Below are 14733 nucleotides of genomic sequence, written 5' to 3'. Positions count from 1 at the left end.
TTTTTAATTAATAAAAATCTGGCCAAAAGGATTAGTAACTTTTTAAGTTTATATTCTATGGTCCAGTCATTCCTCCTCTACGATTAATATGCTAAGGAAGTAGTCATGATTAAAGTTGATGGCAAAAATGTACATCACAACATCGTTACAGCAAAAATGCGAAGTAATATTAATATGGGAGAAAGTTAAATAAATGATATTTAAATATACATACAACCATATACACATATATACATATATGATTACAAAGATGTCAAAAAGTACACTTTTTAAATAATAAAATATCTTGAGTATTTTCTGGGTTTTATTTATTTATTTATTTATTTATTTTTCTATTTATTTATTATTTTACTACCCTAAATTTTAAAATACAAATTATTACACATATTAAACTATTCATGTTTTCAACATACTCATAAAGCCCCTTCCTCGGGCAAGACACAACGCGTATACATGTATCCATACATACAAACATACGTGTAGAAAAGAAATTGGAAAGAAACGGCAAAATATTAGTGGTGGTTACACGTGGGTGGTAGGATTAATGTAAATATTCTTTTCTTACTTGTTACTCTCTGCAGTTTTAAAATCCTCACAAGCATTATTTAACCACACACACACTTGCACTAACACACACACTCACATACACACATCCTTGGAGGAGACTGGTAAGAAGTGGTCTGTGAGTGTTAATTCTAACATTCATCTTGCTGCAGAATGTGCCTGAAGAAGGTAGACAGTGAAAGGTCAGAGCTGCCAGAGCCCTGGTGGTGACAGGTGGTCAGACCACCGCTAAGTCCAACATTTGAAACCTCTCAGGACACCAGAGCCACCTGACGGAATAGCAAACATAAAAATCCATCAAGTTGTGCACGAAGATTTCATGCAGACTTTTCAACAGTCAAAAACATATTTTCTGAGCTCCTCTTAATGCACCAAGAAGCATACTGTCCACTGGAATAAAACTAGAACCCAGTCCCTGGTTTAGTCAGCAAAAGATAAATGAATACTATATACTGTTTTTCCCTTTGACAGTAGTATACACAATTGACAAAAAAGAGTAATTTAAGCTCAGACTGTAAGGAAAAAATCATTAACTTTTAGTTTAAATTATATACACAGAGCTCTTCCATTAATATTTACTACTGATCAATCAGAGCACACTGATGTGCTCTCGCTAAGAAATACACTTACTAAGGTATAAGAATTTCAGAAAGCACCTCAGACATCAAACAAGGCTGAGAGAGCTGTCCTTGGCGGGCTCCCTGCTCTGTCTGGGAACAGTGAGACTCTGTGTGATCACACCCAGGAGCGCAGGCTGCCGCCCGTCACGCCATGAGAGACGCTGCCACTCCTACCCCACACGTGACACGTCTCATGCTGCTAAACAGACAAAGCAGTTTGACAAACCCCAAAGAATCTCTGGTAAGATTATTCAACAGCCTTATTTTCATATAAGCAATTCACGACAATTATAAGCTCAACAAGAAAACATTACAGCAGCGTTGGCTCTAAAGCAAATGTAAATATCTCACTTTCTACAACAGCTGCGTTCTTTAAAAACTTGTATGTGAGCAGTGATGTCACCAAGACAGTGACCTAGGTCCTTGCTGACTCTGCTCCCCTCACAAGTACTAATGATCATTCAAGACCAGGACACCCTGAGAGAACCCTGGGACTGGGGTGAGGCTGAAGCCCCCTGCACCTCAGAGAGACCAAGACAGACACAGGAGAAGGGAGAACAGGCTGCACCTGACTGTGGGCCACACCCTACCCTGGGCTCCCGGAGTCCCAGGCTCCTCCAGAGGATGCCAGAAAGAGGATGCCAGGGCCCCGCCAGCCCCCATCCCCAGCATCGTGGGTCACTTCGCGGGAGCCCCTATTCTGACCTTGCCCCACAAGGGCTGCAGGGGCACCTGCGGGGCTCACCACTGGGGACTGGCTGGTGGAGGCGGGGTGGGGCCTGCAACGCTGGCACAGGGGGCCCCCACAGACTGAGCCCACACCTATATCACCCAAGCAAGCAGTGATCCAGCCAGCGGTTCTGTGCGGCTGCAGACCAAGTTGGGGTACACTCTGGCCCAGACACTGATGGGGTGCAGGTCTGCCTGAATCAGATCCCGAGATGAGGCAGCTACTGGCCCTCGAGCCTTGGGTGCTGAGTCACAGCCCAGTCGCTGGGGGCGCATGCCTTCCAGACCACCTGACCATAAGGGCTGGTGACGGCTCCTGGGAGAAATGGGGCCCAGTGGCTCTGCTTGTCCAGGGAACTCAGGGCCCGGTCAGCTCGAGGTGAGACAACAAAGAGCTTTACTGGCTTTAGACTGCTGCCCCCACCGCCCCTGGCAGGGCATCTAACTCACAGTGCCTCCACCCCATCACTGAACACAGCCTGCCCACCAGGGACCCGCCAGAGCACACAGGGAGCCAGAAGCCCACTCAACAGTCCCGTGTCCATCGGCACCTGAACAGACAGCACAGCGTGGAGCTGCCTGTCTGCAGAGCAAAACCAGGGCCCCACCTGCACACACTCGGGCCTGATGTGGGTCCCTAGACAGGGAGCTGCACAGGCCCTGGGTCCCAGGCTGCCCTCCTCCAGGGAGGGCACTAACTCACAGCCCATCCACGACGGAATGCGCACCCCGTCCCCACCATCTACCAGGCCTGACCAGAGGCCGGGCAACCGTGGAGCCCATCCTCCAGCCTCCCCTGGGCAGGAACCAAGCCGGCCATCCTGTCCAATTGTTCCTGGCCACTGGCCCAGCCCCCACCCCCATCCTCATCCTCAGAGCTTGAACAGGTGCCTCACCTCAAAATAAACTCTAATAACAGGCCCCACTGCCCAAGGACTTTACTGGCAGACACACTGGAAACTCAAGCAGAGCTGACTGGTAAGGAACTTTCTCTGACAAAGCAAAGCTGCACAGTCTGGAAGAGGAGCCCCATTACTCAGATGCACAGACACCAACATAAGGAATCCAGGATCATGAAAAACCAGGTAACTGTGACACCCGCAAAGGAAACTGACAAAGCTCCAATGCCTGACCCTAAACCAGTGGTGAATTATGAACTGTCAGACAAAGAGTTCAGAATAATTCTCTTAAGGAAGTTTAATTAACCACAAGAAAACAAAGACAACTAAACAAAATTAGGAAAGCGATGCATGAACAAAACGAGTTAATCAGGAAACAGCAACCAGCAAAACAACAAAGGCCCTATGGTTCAAAAATACAACAGCTGAACTGAAAAATTTAATATAGAGAGTTTCAAAAGTAGATTCAACCGTGCAGAGGAAAGAATCAGCAACCTGGAGGACAGGACATGGGAAATCACCCAGTCAGAGGAGCAACACGAGAAAAAAAGGAAAACGAGAGAAAAAAGCCTACGGGAATTATGGGATACAACGAAAAGAAACAATATTCACATTATGGAAATTCCAGAAAGAGAAGAGAAAGAGAAAGGAACAGAAAGTATACTTAAAGCAGTAACAGCTGAAAACTTCCCAAATGTGGGGAGAGAAATGGACATTTCAGATCCAAGAGGCCCCAAGGATCCCAAATAGGTTGAACCCAGGCAGGACTACACTGAGACACACCGTAATTAAACTGTCAAAACTCAAAGACAAAGAAAGAATTTTAAGAGTAGCAAGAGAAAGAAGTTACGAACAAGGGAACCTTCATAAAACTATCAGTGAATTTCTCAACAGAAACCTTTCAGGCCAGGAGAGAATGGGATGGTTTGTTCAAAATATCACAAGAAAATAACTGTCAACCAAGAATTCTCTACCTGGGAACCTGTCCTTCAGAAACGCAAGAGGGATAAAGACCTTCCCAAACAAGCAAAAGCTGAGGGAGTTCATGACCACCGGACCCGCCTTCGGGCTGTTCTGACCCTCTCTCCAGACCACCCAAACTTTCTCCCTATCAGCAAGAAGGCTGCTCCACTTTCTTATCATTTGTGTTCACTGGAGTAGCCCTTAATTTCCTTCTAGAAATGAGATCTCAGCTCATACCTGCTGAATGGCCACCATCTAAAAGACGAGATGAGTGCTAGTGAGGGTGTAGAGGAAGGGAGCCCTTGTGCACAGCCGGTGAGGCTGTAAACTGATGCAGCCACTATGGAAAACAGTACGGAGGATTCTCAAAAACTTAAAAACAGGCATATCTGGTTTTCTTCACTTTGCTTTATTGTGCTTTTTTTTTTTTTTTAACAAATGGAAGGTTTGTGGTAACCCTGAGTGGAGCAAGTCTATTGGTGCCATTTTTCCAACAGTATTTGCTCATTTCATGTCTCCATATTTTCGTAATTCTCACAATATTTCAAACTTCTCCATTACTATTATATTTGTTATGACGATCTGTGACCAGCAATCTTTGATATTATTATTGTAATTGTTTTGGGAAGCCGTGAACCACACCCATACGCGGTACCACACTTCACTGGCAAAAGCTGTGCTCTGACTGCTCCACCGACGGGTCCTTCCCCATCTCTCTCCCTCTCTGAGGGCCTCCCTATTCCCTGAGATACAATACTGAAATTAGGCCTGTTAATAACCCTACAATCGCCTCTAAGTGTCCAAGTGAAAGGAAGAGTCGCACATCTTCTACTTTAAATCAAAAGCTAGAGCTGATTAAGCTCAGTGCGGCAGTCACGTGGAAAGCCAAGACAGGCTGAAAGCTAGGCCTCTTCTACCAAAAGGTTAACCAAGCTGTGAACGCACAGGAAAAGGTCTTGAAGGAAGTTAAAGGTGCGGCTCCAGTGAACACACGAATTACAGGCAAGCAAAACCGCGTTATTGCTGATACGGAGAAAGTCCTAGTGGTCGGGACAGAAGCCAAAGCCTAAGCCAGAGCAAGGCCGTAACTCTCTTCAGTTCTGTGAGGGCAGAGGGACCTGAGGAAGCTGCAGGAGGAAAGTCTGAAGCTAGACGCTGGCTCCCGAGGTTTAAGGAAAGAAGCGCCCCCGTAACACGCCGGCGCCGGTGAGGCAGCAAGGGCTGAGGCAGGAGCAGCGGCGGGTCACCCAGAAGCTCCAGCTCAGACCGCTCCTGAGGGAGGCCACCCCAGACAACGGGGCTCAGTGCAGACGAAGAGCCTCCACTGGAGGAAGACGCCGTCTGAGACTCCCACAGCCGGAGAGGAGAAGTCAGCGCCAGGCCTCAGCGCTCCCAAGGACAGGCTGACTCTCGTCAGGGGCTAACGCAGCTGGTGTCTTTGAGCTGAAGCCAGTGCTCACTTTCCATTCAAAAACCCTAGGGCCCTTCAGCATTTTGCTGAATCTATTCTTCCTTTGCCCTGAAAATGGAACAACAATGCCTGGATGACAGCACATCTGTTTCCAACATCACTTACTGAATATTTGAAGCCCACTGTTGAGAACTACTGTTCCTTTTAAAACATCACTGCTCACTGCTGATGCACCTTGTCACCCACGAGCCCTGAGGGAGAGGCACTGTGAGATTCATGCCGCTTTCAGACCTGCAAACACAGCATCCACTCTGCAGCCCATGGATCAAGGAGTCATTCCAACTTTCAAGTCTTACTGTTAAAGAAACACATTTCGTAAGACTTATCGCTCCAATAGAAGCTGATTCCTCTGAGGCATCTGGGCAAAGTCAAATGAAAACCTTCTGGAGTGGGTCTCAGATTACAGATGCCTTTAAGAACATTCATGATTCATGGGAAGAGGTCAAAATATCAGTGTTACCAGGAGTTTGTAAGAAGTTGATTCCACCCCTCCTGGATGACTTTGAGGGGTTCAAGACGTCAGTGGAGGAAGTCACTGCCGATGTGGTAGGAACAGCAAGAGAACCTGCATTAGAAGAGAAGCACGAGGCATGACTGAATGGCTGCAACCTCATGATAAAACTGAGGGATGGGGAGTTGCTTCTTACACATAAGCAGAGAAAGTGGTTTCTCGATATGGCATCTCCTCCTGGTGAAGATGCTGTGAAGATTGCTGAGATGACAACAAAGGATTCAGAACACAACCTTAGTTGACAAAGCAGAGGCAGGGTTAGAGAGAACTGACTCCAATTCTGAAAGAAGTTCTACTGTGGGTAAAATGTTATCAAACAGCATCGCATGCTACAGAAAAACTGTTGGTGAAAGAAAGAGTCATTCGATGCAGTGAACTTCATTGCTGTCTTATTTTAAGAAATCGCCACGGCCACTCCCACCGTCAGCAACCACCACCCTGATCAGCCAGTAACCATCAACACCGAGGCAGGACCCTCCACCAGCAGAAAGGTCCGCATGTTGAGTACAATATACCCCAGACCAGGCCCGCCTCAACCCGAGGGACTTTTCAGACTCTGTGAACCACACTGTGCCCTGCTTTATCATTTCAGACCTGAAGTTCTGAACAGTTGAGTTTACTTAAATTAATTTTTTTAAGAACCCTTTACTCCAAGACTTTATATGAATGGTCTTCCATATGCGTGTGCTAGTATATTTTTATTCTCAACTCTTCTGGTAAAAATCCATCACAAGAAAGCAGATCAGGCTATTTAAATATGGAAAGAAGCCCTGGTTTCATCTAGCTAGGTGACTTCTTCAGACCTTAAATTTCTCTCTAGCATGGCCCCATTTTTACCTACAAAAACGTCTTTTTCGGAGCCCCAGCACTAGAAGCCCCCAGGGACGCTGCTGCGCCCGGCCCCGCCCTGCGCACTTGTCCCCGCGCAGAGCCCAGGCTGAGAACTCGCCGACAGGGGGAGCCCTCGCTTGGCAGTAAGAATGTCTAGCTTAGGAAGCTGCACAATATTTATGAGTGATTTTCTGGACTAAAATTACAAATGTCAGGGGGTGAAGAATGAATAACTGTCGTTCTTAAGGAGAGAACTGCGTCAGTCAGTCCTGTGACTCGGGCCCCAGGGCAACACCTTTCCAATCCCATCAACCACGAACACAGCCCTTTACAATGTATTCCAACTGCATTTCAAAAGTCGCGCCGCACACGGCTTCGTCGGGCAGAACCTCAGAATACATGGGAAAAACCAATGTCGGTAGCAACCAGCCCATTTTATTACACACAGATATAAATAACGCCTTTCTTTGCAGCACCAACTGGAGATGATAAAACTTTCCTACCGTTAAGACTTATCACCACGAGGTGATAACCCGGAACAGCAGCTCCATGAATGTAACTGCAGCTCCAGACTGACATTCCACCTGCCACATCACTGCAGCAAGGCCGGAAACACTTCATTTGCACATTTAGGCTGTGTCTCATTTCAGGACAAGTGAATTCGAAAATCAGTTATCGCTCCCTCCCTGGCGCAGAGCAGGTGTAGAGACACCACACAGGAAACTCGCCTCTTGTCCTCACATGCCACTTACTCGAGGGGGGGAGACATGTGCAGACAGACAGACATCACTCCAATCTGACATCTGGAGGGACTCAGTGTTTTGGGGAATACATAGGCACCGGTTAAGAAACCCAAACCATGTGTCTGGGAACAAAGTGTGGTACCCAGACCTGCAGCATCAGTATCACCTGGGAGATCATTAGAAATACAAATTTGGGGCAGCAATTAAAATTTGGGGGCATCTACTGAATCAGGAACTCTGGGGGTAGGGCCCAACAAGCTGTCGTCACAGGCCCTTCAGGTGACTCTGACGCAGCTAATGTTTGAGACCTCCTGCCCCAGAGTGAGGGCCAGACTCTGGCCACAGATGGCCCTAAAGACAGGGAGGATGACAATGTTCTGACCACAGCCTTCCAAGCGTCTCCATCCTCCCCTGACGTGAATTTTACAGGACAGCCCATTACCCTAGGAAGCCCTGAGTGATCTCTCTTTCTCGCAAAACAAATATCTAATAGAACACCACAGGAAGAATTTTAGTTTTAAGTCTACAGACGTGCTGTGAAACCAGTGGAAGTTTTTCAGTAAAGAAATGCCATGGGAAGTTTTAGACTTGTTTCTTCTCTGCCCTGCCCGTTGCTGGTTTTGCGGCACCTGAGATTTCTTTTTTAAAGACACCGTGGGCTGCAGTTTTAGAGACGATGGAACAGAACAAGGAGGGAGATAATAGAGCAGAAAGGAGGCTGTTGCAACAAGCAGGCAGGAGACGGTGAAGTCTGGATCTGAGACAGCTGCCGTGAGGACTGAGGGGAGCAGAAGGACCTGGGTAGGCATCTGAGTGGGGCTGGACACACTGGACGTCGGTGGGAAGGGAGAGAGGACCTGGATGTGGACGTTTCCAGCTCGGGAGGCTGAGTTTATGACTATGCCAGCACAGGCTTAGAGAGCAGGATGAACATATTCACAGAGAGGCTAAATCTCCGAAATGCAAAGGACTCTAAAGGATATGCAGGATGAACTATCTAGGAGGCATTAAAAATAGATTTTTCAGGAGATAGATCCTGACTGGGAACTTGGATTTGGTGGCCATTAGCATTCAGGGGGGCTGAGAACCTCAGGGAGGGCATGCAGAGCACAGAGCAGGCAGGGACAAGAACGGAATTCTAGGGAACACAGTATTTCAGACGTGGACGGAAGGAAGCCAAGCAGTGAAGGACAGTGAGAAGGGGCAACCAGAGAACAGGACGGAGGAGAGAGGGTATTCTTTCAAGGAGAGAGGAGGAATCCCTACCAAACTAGACCAAAACGTAAAACGACATGAGGACTCTACAAAGCCGCTAATTACAGTACCTGGAGAGACGCTGAACACAGAGGTTGACTAAGATATAGGAGAAGGCAGGGACCTGAAGCTGGAGAAAGAGATGCAACCAAAGCCAGGTGGTGGGATAAGTCTCAGGGTGGTTTCTGTAAGGAAACAAGGAGAGGGTGCTGGTCCGAGGAAGCCTGGAGGTGCACAGGGAGCGGCTGGAGGCAGAGTCTGTGGTCTGCATATGGAAAAGTGTATGGCAAACAGTAACCTTCAGAGTGACCAGCTCAACGAGCTGTGAGATTACAGTGACCAAACAGAGGAAACCAACGCGAACATGGTCAATTTCAGCGTCACCACTTTGTACCTAGAAAGGTACTGGATTCCCTGTGGTGCTCATTTCGTGAGGTACACAAACGTCAAACCACTATGCAGTTCACCTGAAATGCGCGTAATCCTGTACATCTACCGTATTTCAGTAAAACAAAACAAAACAAACAAACAAACAAAACAATGCAAGCCAGGTGTGCCCACTGATTCAACAAACAGGGTCTTCTGTGTCACAGACTGTGTTAGGTGCTCATGAGTCAAAGATGAATAAGATACAGTTGTTTTTTTTTTTCCCTTCAGGAGCTTACAGCTTAGTGGGGAACCAGGTAACCATTGCACAAGGAAAATCTAACTGCAGAGACAGGCGCTAAGAGCCACGAGAACACAGCAGACAGAACAGTCAACACTGTCTTCCGCGCATTATTCATTGTTTTCATTTTTCATTCAACAAATATTAACCAAATGCTTACGATATGCTAGAAGCTTATAATACAGCACAAAACAAATCCCTACCTTTACCCACCATGAATGCTAGTACGTGACGACAGAGATAAATAAGTAGAGTACGCAGCATGTCAGATGGCAATAAGCTTTACAGAGAAAATAAAGCAGAAATGGGGGCTAGGCAACACGAGCAGGAGGGGCTCTGAGACTGTAAGACATGCTGACGTCTCACCAGGAAGAACACAGGCAAGAAGACAACGGAGTGGCATCTTCAATGCAATGAAAGCCATGAAACTGTCAGGGAAGAATTAAACAACCAACAAACACATCCTCCAAAAGGAGTGAAATAATGAAATTTTTTAATACATTAAAACTGAGTTTGATATGTCCAACTTTCTCTTATAAAATACAGTTCCCATTCTTGACTGAGTCCTTCCTCACTCCTAAAGAATTCATTTTGTCTCCTAGAGATAATTTTTTTTTTAAAAAAAGGCTTTATCAGAGTCAGTCTTCAATCTATTAGGAGTTAATTTTCAAATGGATAGACGGTCAGCTTGGCAAGCATAACCTATCATATAATCTAAGCTTTATCCCCCTAAACTGACTTACCACCTGTACTGTGTGCATCAGCCTGTGTGTAACGGATCACATTCTCACATCTCTTTCTGGTTTCTCTCTTATGTTCCACGGTTCTTAGTCTAGACCACCAGAATGTCTGGGATTTCAGTATGAATTAACTGTATCCAATTTAAACTTTAAAGGTGCAAAATGAGAATCACAGCTGAGACATAGAGGAATCTCAGCCTTCCCGGTGGAAGGTAGACAGGAAGACACTGAGAAACTCTAGGACAGACTGATGCATCAGGACACAAGGGAAGAGCAAGAGGAGGAGGAGGAGAGAAAGAGTCAACACCTCACCCGAGAGACGGAATCCGATAGGAGACCAGGAACACAGGGACAGGGACAAGAAGAAATCAAACCGATGAAGGGGCACTTGCCCCAGGGCTGGAACGTGGATCAGGTTTCCTGAGTGCGTGCAGTTCATCACTGGAGGAGAACAAAGAACTAAGAAACCCCGAAGTTCTTACGGGAAGTCTCAGGTGATGGTGAAGCAAGGAGCACATTTACAGGAGGGGACGTCCGTGTGCAGATCTCCCCGTGTTAACTGATTTCCCCCTTGACATGAGGCAGATGTGGGCAGGCAGGTCTACAACAGTAACTTTCATCACCGAGACTCCTTAAAGAAGACCCGCATAATTACGGGTTGATGTTAAAATACTCCCCTCGGAATACCACGCTGTAAGTCATCAAATTAACGTCGGTCTACATGAGACGGCAGTATCCTCCTCCTAAAGTGATTAACTGTATGTTTCCCTTGATCTTTTCTCCTAGAGACATCTAACGGAGTCCGCTGAACACAACAGAGCTGCAGTTGTTAACACTCCTTTCATTAATTTAACTCTGTCAATCAGAATTTAGACTTTCTTCTATTCAAGATACCCCCTGCTGGGCTTCAATTAATGGACATTCTTAGAATATTATTCAAGACTGTTTTTCCTCTCGACACTGAAAGTCTCTAGAATGAATTATTTCCCAAATCATATCTTAACCTCACAGCTTGCCAGCCTTTCAAAACACGAATCATCGTCAGTGAATGTAAGTTGAAAACCCATGAAGGAACACTGGATTTCAGTTCTCCTAGCAGGCCATCTGGGGCAAAAGACAGAACTTCTATTAGTTGAAAGACAACTAGCACTGTTTAAAGGAAAGTTTTTAATGTAAAAAACATCTAGAACAGCTTCAGGAATTAAATTCCTGAAAAGCACATTCATTCAAAGCAGCAGTGAAGATTTCATTCGCTGCCACCGGCCTCTTCTCCTCTGGGCTCTTCAGGACTGTTTGGGGATGAGAGCCCTTGGTGTGGACCTGAATTATGTTGTGTAAAAACGCAACAAGAAAGTGCCAGAACTGTAGACCTCACGACTAAAAGTCCCTAAACTGAAGGCGCTCAATAAAGGCACTGTTCCCTTAGAAACAGGCACAAAATAATTTCCATTTCCTGCAAGGAAGCCCAGAGTCATTCTGCAACTGAGAACTTGTGGAGGCAGAGCAGCAGCCCTCTAAAGATGTCCACACCCTAATCCCCAGAAACTGCACGCCATGTTCCACGGCAGAAGTGCTTCTGCTGATGTGATTAAGTTAAGGTTCTTGAGATGGGGAGATTATCTTGGACCATCCACGTGGGTCCAGTATAATCACAGGGGTCCCTAAAAGTGGAGAAGCTTTCCCGGCTGTGGTCAGAGGAAGATGTGACTATGACAGAAAAGTCAGAGAGACGCTCCCTTGCTGGTTTGAAGACAGAGGACAGGGCCATGAGCCAAGGAGTGCAGGTGCCCCTAGAAGCCGGAAAAGGCACAGAAGCAGAGCCTCCCCAAGAGCCTTGGGAAGGAACGAAGGGCCACAGCTCTGCCCACTGCCTTTAGACTTCTAACCTGAAGAACCAAAGGGAACAATCTTCTGCTGCTGGAGCTGCTAAGTCACGGTTACGGGAAGCGATACCGAGCTGGGCGGCGGGAGTAATAAGTACTGTGTAATAACAAGTACAGTAAACGGCTCAGACTCACCACCAAAAAGTCTCTAAATGCTCAACAACTGTGAAAATGGATCAAATAATCATACTTAATTAAATACACAAAAAATAAGGAATTCACAAATAATAAATGAGATTAGGACCACGAGTATCACATGGTAGGTATTGTATTCTCTGATTTGAACAAAGGTTCACTGCATAAAATAGACATTATAAAATAACTTTGAAAATGCATCTAGAGTTAATGTTTCCTCTCTCTTTAGGCTTATGTTCAGGGATCTGATTTATATTAGCTCGTGCTGTCTAGAAAAACATTTCACCATCCTAGCATTTTTGTGCAGAAAGTTTATAATGCTAACTTTCCAAAATAATTTTAAATATAGCCATAAAGTGTCAGGGCTGGGACGTATCCAATAAATCAGCTAATCATTTTAAATATGAAAGAAGTGATTTCCCTAAAGAAGGTTTAGTTTTGGCATAAATGTCTTACTTTGTGGAGCCATCACACTGATAAGCCATAAATGTGCACTAATTTAAATAACTGGTTCCAATTCCCAAGCATCCCTTCCGCGCTTTAAAAATCATCAATAAAATATAGCTTCCTTGTCAAATTAAATCCTGAATTATTGAATTCAGATTTGCCATCCATAAAAAATTAATTATGGTAACAACAATCAGAGAAAAAGAATTCCTCCCAAGGTCCTGAGTGCTGTGACGACAACTACAGATAATTAAAAGCACAAAGAAAACGGCAAACCACAGGCTTATCTTGGGAGAATACTGTCCAACACACAAGAAAATCAAAGTAGTAATGTCATAAACGTCTAAATCCTGGCTTTATACAGCTTTATGGTTAATTGGGAAAAAAAGTTTCTACTCTAGAATCTCCATCACAGAGGCAGATCCCTTGCAGGCAGAACGGACGGGTACAGAGTGCTGGGGGCCCCAGGGGACACAGGGAGAACCACCCTAGGCCCGTCCCTGGAGCCCACCGGCCTGCGCTCCCGCCAGGTCCTGGGGCTCCGTCTTGGTCCCGCACAGGACTCTCCTCTCTGCACCAGGCGGGGCGGGGGTCTGTCTCCTCAGCCTTCTGCTCAATCTGCTCCCCCAGAGAGGTCTCCCTGGATCACAGGATCACCTACTGCCTACACACCTGATGCCCCCTCCCGCCCCTCCCACCAGCTTCCTACCCAGACTCTTTGAATGCTCCACAGACCCTCAATCTTCAGACAAAGACCCAGCACTGCACCTCAAGTGCAGTCCCCACGTTCCCGAGGCCGGTGACTGGCACCCACACTAGGCCCAGTGACACCTGCTCCAGCCCCTGAAGTTGGCCCTTCACCAGACCCGGGGGCCCCTCCCTCCTAGCATGTGCGGAACCTGGAACAGTCAAGCAGCCGTCTCCTCGGCCCTCCGCCGTCCCCTGCCCTCCCCACCCTGCTCCAGGGGTAGCCCAGAGTCCTCTCCCCACAGGAGAGGTCACCACCATCCTGCCCAAAGCCTCAAAGTCTATTAACTTTGCTTCAATGTCCAGGCAGCTCAGCACAGCAGACACGGCCCCACCAGCCTGCAGCCTCACCAGCCACCTTCTCTAATCATCTCTGCAGTCAACATGCGCAGGGGACCCACCCTGGGCTGGGCTTCACAGCCACAGCAGCAGACAAAAGCAGGCATGAGGCCTCACTCGCAGACTGCCAAGTCTAGTGGGGAAGAATCAAATAATCCAAAATATACTTATAGACTACACTCTGCTTTCATAGAATTTAGGGCCTCATTTAGGGCCTTGAGAGTGCAGAGCAGACAGCCCAGCCTCGTCTGGGACATCAGAGAAAGGCTTCCTAACAGGGGCTCCAGGGTCAGCGGGCCTGAGCAGCACACACACAACTGAGTCAGACACACAGGAGGCAGACAGAGGAGGTGCAGGGACCCAGGGCGGCACCTGAAACAGGGCCAGCCCGTCAGAGCACGAGAGCTGAGCTGGTGCGGGGTGGGATGAGGCGGAGGGGAAGGAAGGGAAAGCCCTTCAGTGAGATGAAAGTTTAGTATGATGTCTGTTTCGTGGACTATTAAAGCATTCATGGAATTAAAGAATTTTTTTCAGTACATAAAACTGGCAAAGTTTATTACCAAGAAACTAACAGATCTCTGAAAAATGGTTTTGGTTTTACAAGACTGAAAGATGACAATCCATGACAGGAGATGTAACACAAGGATAATTAAGATATTAAATACCAACTGAATTAAAAGACCACACACAAAAATAAACTCAGAATGGTTTAAAGACTAAATATAAGACTTGACGCCACAAAACTCCTAGAAGAGAACAAAGCAAAACATTCTCAGACATAAATCTTCATACTATTTTCTTAGATCAGTCCCAAGGCAATCTCCTCCCAAGGCAGAAGAAAAAAGCAACAATAAACAAGTGGGACCTAATCAAACTTAAAAGCTCTTACACAGCAAAGGAAACTATAAATTAAATGAAAAGACAACCTATGGAATGGGAGAAAAGTATCTGCAAACAGTGCAGCTGACGAGGGGTTAATATCCAAAATACATACACAGCCCATACAATTCAATACCAAAGAAACAAACAATCCAATCAAAAAATAGACAGAAGAGCTAAATACACATTTCTCCAAAGAAGACACACAGATGGCCAACAGGCACATGAAACGATGCTCAACATCACTAATTATCAGAGAAACGCAAATCGAAAGCACAATGAGGGATCAGCTCACAGCAGTGAGAACGGCC

General features: G+C 46.4%; 1 protein-coding gene across 1 annotated transcript in view; it reads right to left on the bottom strand.

Annotated features, from left to right (window-relative positions):
* Positions 1-14733, bottom strand: part of L3MBTL4 (L3MBTL histone methyl-lysine binding protein 4) — a 240092-nt gene that overhangs the window by 166650 nt on the left and 58709 nt on the right. The window lies entirely within an intron of this gene.

The sequence above is a fragment of the Camelus bactrianus genome, chromosome 24 (assembly GCF_048773025.1).
Source record: "Camelus bactrianus isolate YW-2024 breed Bactrian camel chromosome 24, ASM4877302v1, whole genome shotgun sequence".
Taxonomy (NCBI): Eukaryota; Metazoa; Chordata; class Mammalia; order Artiodactyla; family Camelidae; genus Camelus; species Camelus bactrianus.
Note: the sequence above shows the minus strand (reverse complement) of the source record. Positions and strands in the feature narration are given on the sequence as shown.